We start from the raw sequence: 6,443 nt of genomic DNA, 5'->3' as shown, positions 1-6,443 counted from the left end.
ACTTTCTAATATGTCTTTTGATGAAGAAGTTATTAATTTTAATGAAGTTCAATATATTTAGCTTTTTCTTTATGGTTACTGTATTATGTGTGCTGCTAAAGAAGCCTTGCTTACCCCAAGGACATGAAGATTTTTTCCTATGTTTTCTTCTAGAAGATTTTTGTTGTTTTACATTTCGTGTTTAGGTCTATAATCACTTTCAATTTAATTTTTGTCTGTAACATGAGATGGGGGAAGATTTGTATTTTTCCACCTGGATATACAATTGACACAGCAATACTCGTTGAAAAGACCATCTTTCTCCCACTGAATTCCAGTAACACAATTGATCGACGATGTAAGCGTGGTCTATTCTATTCCATTAGTCTAGTCTAGTCTAGTCTAGTCTGTTCATTCGTCTACTTGTTTATCCATATGCAAATCAAACTATCTAATTATTATATCTTTATAGTAAGTCTCATTATCTGGTAATAATAATTTCTCCTACTTTACTTTTCTTTTTTTAGATTGTTTATAATTATTTTAAGTCCTTTATGTTTCCAAATGAATTTAGAATCAACTTGTCAATTTCCACAACACAACTCAGAAAAATTTTATTGTTATTGTATTGACTATAGATACTTGGGGAGAAGTGACATCTTAACAATATTGAACCTTTCAATGGACATGGTATATCTCTCCATTTATTTAGACCTTCATCAGTGTCTCTTGACAATGTTTTGTAGTTTTCAGTGTAGAGGTCCTGCACATCCTTCATTAGATTTTCTTATTTTTGTTACTATACAGGACACTGTTTTATACTTCATTTTCTAATTGTTGCTAGCACGTAGGCATACGATTTTTAAAAATTGACCTTGCATCCAGTGACCTTTCTAAATTCTTTTATTAATTCTCAAATCTTCTGTAGATTCATTTCTATGTATACAATGATGTCATCTGCAAATAACGTTGGTTTCATTTCTTCTCTTCCAATTTTTAATACCTTGTAATTTCTTGTCCTTGTCTTATTGAACTGCCTATATTTCCAATATAATGTTGCATAGAAATAGCGAGAGTGGGCAAGCTTTCTTGTTTGTCAGCTAAGAGGAAAGCATTCAATAATTTATCATTAAATGTGATATTAGCTACAGGTGTTTTGTAGATTTCCTTTACTAGATTAAGACTGTTCCCCTCTTTCTAGTTTTCTGAAAGTTTTTTTAAAAATCACAAACAAGTGTTGCATTTTAGCAAATGCTTTTACCACATCTGAGATGATAATGTTTTTTCTCTTTTACTTGGTCACTATGATGAATTGCATCACTTTTTGATTTTTAAATCAACTCGTGAAACAAACTGACTTTGATCATGATAAACCTCTTTATATACCCCTGGATTTGCTTTGCATTTTCTTTAAGATCTTACATGTCCATTTTGAGTAGTACCTGGAAACGTTACGTGCATCGTGGGTGCTCAGGAGTGGCATAAACTTCTGATTGTGCCTGGGTCAGACTCTGGGTCATTGCTGGAAGGGCTTCACCCAGGCGTGGTTTCCTCACTCCTATCTACTCTAAACCTCACTCCTGTATACTCTGACCTCGTCACTCTGCAAGGAGCACTTCAGGAAAAAGACCATTTTAATCTTAGGCCAGTCAAAATGTGCTCACTTTTGGTGGATCAGAATGGCACTGGGGTAATGCCAATCCCAGCAGTCTGGTGGCGTCCTGCAGCTGGCTCGCAACAGCTGATGGTTAAAATTTCAGGAATTTTGAAAGCTTGCTATTGATTACAACAATGATTAAAAATAAATTATATAAACTTGCAATTAAGTCATATTTTGAAAAGGTAAGAAATACCCTAAACTCATCACTTTTAATTATATTGCTATCGTCTTTGTCCTATGGGTAATTTACATTTATTGTATAGATATGCTGGAAATACTACAAAGGATTGGCCACTGATCATCATTTCCCAACTCTGTATGTAGTGCCATCACGTGGGAGCTTGAAATCAGCTATGGTGCGAGTATCTACACTATGGAAAACAGCAAACACTACACATCAGGGTTTTGAATTTTTCCCCAGAGAGCTGGTTGTTAAACTTTTGCAAGCCCACCACTGTAGCAACTTCCCCATCTGCTCCCTACGTCTTTTCCGTTTGGCAACGTCCAGCGTACTCTATATTTACCAGCTTACTTGCTTGTGTACTTTTCCTACTAGAAGATAAATTCCATGAGGGTGGAGAGTTTTGTTTGTTTTCTTCACTATAGTATCCTTAGCACCACCCACAGTGCCCGGCACATGGCAGGCCTCGATACACAGCTGTTGAATGAATGAACGAATGGATGAGTGAATGAGTGGATGGCGAGTGTCCTCCCATCTACCCCTGCCTAAGTCCTGCAGGCGCCCAGTCATCAAGCCCCAAGGATGTGGGCCTTCTGCACTGGCTCTCTCTTCACCCCCCCTACTCCCAAGGGCCCCTGGGACCAACAGCCTTGCCCTGGATTTCCCCACCTCTACTTTCACCTGCGTGCTAAGTCCCCTTCCACAGACCCTCCAGGAAGGCTGTACAAAGACACGAACTAACCCTCATCATTCCTGCCTCAAGCCTGCTGTGATTCCTGCAACAGCATTTAAGAAATCTAGGCCAGGCCCTGCACCTGCTGCTTCTTGTTACTCAGAAGGATCTCATTTTGACGGTAGCCTAAGGCTCCTTGGAGATGCTTCAGCTGTTTGTCATCTGATGTTCAAGTGGGAGAGGCAGAGGGGTGGGCTTCAAAAGCACCCCCAACACACACATCTGAAACACATTGGCTTTTATCTATTTCACTAAAGTTTTGGATCTTTGCAACTGTGTTTGAAAAAAGAATTTCGCAGATCTCTAGGATAAAGTCTATGGGCTGTTCTCTTGACACCCATAGATCCACATTCTCCCTTCTCTGCCCTGCTCTGTAGGACTTCTAAGGACAACGCCAATCAGGTTCCCTTGCCTGCTGTGCTCCCTGGGGTTTCAACCAATGGGGAGGCATGGATGGAGATGGGAGGAGGGACAAGAGATGGGTCAGAGTATTTATGCCCCGGCTCCCTCCTTGCCAGATTGTGGTTGGCACAGGCTGTGTCCCTCCATCTAAGGCCACAGCTCTCTTACAGCTGCAGGTCCCCTTTTTCCAGTTACTGTTCCCCTCTTTTAGCCCTCTGAAACTAGTGACGTAACAACTTTCCCCTCCCACTGATGCAGGGTGCTTCACAGTGGTTGGATTCCCCGAGCCCTGCCCACACCTGTGTATGCAGCCCTTTTATTAACTCTCCTCAGCCTCCCTTTTGAGTGTGCTGGCTATGTCCTGGAACCCCGACCCCTTCCAAGCCCTTATCCCTGAGTGTGCCTTACAAGCCCTCATTCTGCATCACTGCGCCCTGCCTCCACACAGCTCGTCTTCCATCACCTGGGCGTTCCCTCCCACACTCTGAGCCCTTTCCCACCTCCACGCATTGCTTCTGCTGGGCCTTCTCTCCTCTGGGCCCCTTGTTCACACTGTCAGCAGGCACTGGGCTTTGCACCCACCAGTTTGCGTGTCAGTCCCTCTGCTGGGGTGTGGGGTACCCCTGGCGGCAGGATCAAGACACCCCTTGGGGCTGGCACAAAGCCTGGCACACAGCCAGTTGTTGACTCAAAGTGATGACTGAATGGCAACTTTTTCCTTCAAATGCCAACCCTGTGCAGCAAATCATTAGCATATTATCTCTGCTGGATGGAAAAATCTCCAGGCACGGGGCCAGTATAACTGAGGCCTCTGTGCCAGCTGGAAGAAACGGCACTCACCCTGATTCTCCCACACAGGCTGGTGGGCACTCAACCAACGCCAGGGCTCCTCAGGAAAAGAGTCTTATTTGTTGCATAGACAAAGCAGGTAAGGACACGGTCGCCACGCCAGAGTTGGCTTGTCACTGGCTCATTTACTCCCAAAACCCATCAAGCAAGTGGAGGGGGCACCATTATTATTGGCCAAATGTATCAGCTTCAGTCTGTCCCATACCTTTTATTCTACAGTTTTTCTGATGGATCATGGCAATGCTCCCTGAGAAATTCTCCACACACCTCCAGCCCCACAGGACAGGAGCGGGTGGGGCTAGAATCAATCTATCATGAATTGTGCAGCATCAGGGCCGAAGTGGCTGGTCCTTCCACCCCGGTTCTGGAGAGCCACCAGGTCAACGTCACTAAAGGAAGGAAGAGGATTGGTAAGGACTCCCTGCCTTTGGACTTAATCACATTGGTGACAAGCACCATTCAAAATCTTCTCCTCTTTGAGAATTCTCGGTGGGCTGGGGTAGCTTTCTCTAGTCTATGATATACAGTTGGCCCTTCGTATTCACTACCTCCGCATCCTCCGATTCAACCAACCAGATCAATCTGCAGTTGGTTGAATCCGCGGATGTGGAACCCGTGGATACCGAGGGAACTTGAGCATCTGAGGATTTTGGTATCCCTGGGGCATCCTGAAACCGATCCCTCGTGAATACCGAGGGACGGCTGTACATTCTAACATCAACCATGTCTTCACTGAGATGTAATTCAGCACCTTATCTAGGGGAGCTCAACCCTGGCTGCACATTGGACTGACCTGGAGAGCTTTAAAAACTATCAAAGCAGGGACCCCAACCCCCAGAGGTCTTGATTTAATTGGTCTGGGGAAGGACCTGGGCCCTGGGACGTTTTACGAAGTTCCTCAAAGGGATTCTACTGTGCAGCTGGGCTTGCCTAATCATATCATCCAGCTCATTAACAGGAGAACCCAAGAATTCTTGTCTTCGTGCTCGAGTTCACCGTCTAACCACAGGTCATCTTTGGTGTCTGGGCAGAGATCCTGGGTGTCTGTGAGCTCCTTGGACATCAGTGGCTGAGCATGTGAGATATTTCAAAGTCAAGTCCGGAATTAGCAGACTCCCCTCCTGAAGCCTCCCTTGGTTGGGGTATGCATGTGTGTGTGTGTGTGTGTGTGTGCGTGTGTGCGCGTGTGAGTGCGTGTGCGTGCATGTGTGTGTGTGTGTGTTTACCAGCTGATGTATGTCCTGGTAATAGTCCAGAGAGGCGAATGCAGAAGTCATGATCCAGACCCAGACAGTTAACGCCAGGAGGGAGACAGTTAACGCCCAGAGAGTTAACGCCCTGATGTGACTTGAGAGGAGTGGACCCAAGGGTGGGTTACAGAACAGAGGCCCCTTCTCAAGGGGCTGACACTGCTCAGTCTCTGCCAGCATCACCATCAAGGAATGTGTGCCTGGTCTTACTACACCTCCCTAATTTTCAAGAGGAGTCAGAAATCTGGATTTTCTGTTCAATTACTTGACTTTTCTGAGTTGAGCTCAATTTTATTAAACCCCACACACACACACACACACACACACTCTAAGTAGGACAACAAAACACATCTGCAGACTGGGATGGGACCCAGGCCCCCAGAACTAGAGGGAACAGCAGACCAACTCCTCGTGTTTTGGATTAAAAGTGGAGATTTCCACTCCTTGTCGAGGACCTGAAGAGCAATGCTGCAGTCTCCTGTCCGTTTGCCGAGGCACAAATGTGCCTTCTGTTGCAGCCAGGTCCCGGGGAGCGGGCACAGCTGTCCTGGCACAGATCAGTCGCCACGTAACTGTGCTACTTGCCACCTGCTGCCCTTTGGGCTGTAACATCGTGAGGTGATGCAATCTGTTTCTTGGTGAAAGGCAGCCCCCTAAAGTAGCCAGCGGCATGGCATGAGTGATGGGGAGAAAGCCAGGGAAAGAGGGGCGGCTTTGATCCGGAAAGTGGGAATGTGACATTGGGGTAAAGTGTGAACGGGGGGACTCAGCAGGGCTCAGATCTGTGGGGAACCGAGCTCACCATATGCTCTTCTGCAGACCATTAAAAAGCGATTAGCAGGACTGTTTGAGCTGGTGCCGCTGTCAGGAGCCTCAGAGAACATGCCGGGGATGGGAGGGTCTGGGGCTGGGTGATGATGGGCACTGGCCCTGGAGGGTCATGAGGTGTCCAGGATGTCCACCAGGGAAAGGCCATCAGTGTGTGTGTGTGTGTGTGTGTGTGTGTGTGTGTGTGTGTGTGTGTGTGGTGTGTGAGGGTACTGATGCACAAGGAACCCTGGACATACGTTGCACACACACAGGCAAACTGAACAGGAGCCTGGGCAGAGTGCAGCGCAGGGCTTCTGACCTCAGCTCAGCTCATCGGGGCACAGAGCTCCCCGCTTTGAGCAGGATGGGGCAGCCGGAAGTTCCCCCTACTGAGAGAGCCCCCCACCACTGCCTCTCACGTGTTTCGCTCCCTCTTGTTTTTTCAGAACTCGGCATCTCCCCAGAGGCCTTCTTGATCACCCTCAGTAATGGGGTCCCTCTGCTCCCTGCTCTTAGCCCCTGGCCCAGCTCATCTCTTCCCTCTGAGGTCATCTCAGAGTTGCTTTTTTTTTTTTTTTT

The sequence above is a fragment of the Neophocaena asiaeorientalis genome, unplaced genomic scaffold (genome assembly GCF_003031525.2).
Source record: "Neophocaena asiaeorientalis asiaeorientalis breed wild unplaced genomic scaffold, Neophocaena_asiaeorientalis_V1.1 scaffold118, whole genome shotgun sequence".
NCBI lineage: Eukaryota > Metazoa > Chordata > Mammalia > Artiodactyla > Phocoenidae > Neophocaena > Neophocaena asiaeorientalis.
The sequence above is the reverse complement of the archived record's forward strand: the minus strand, read 5'-3'. Positions refer to the sequence as shown.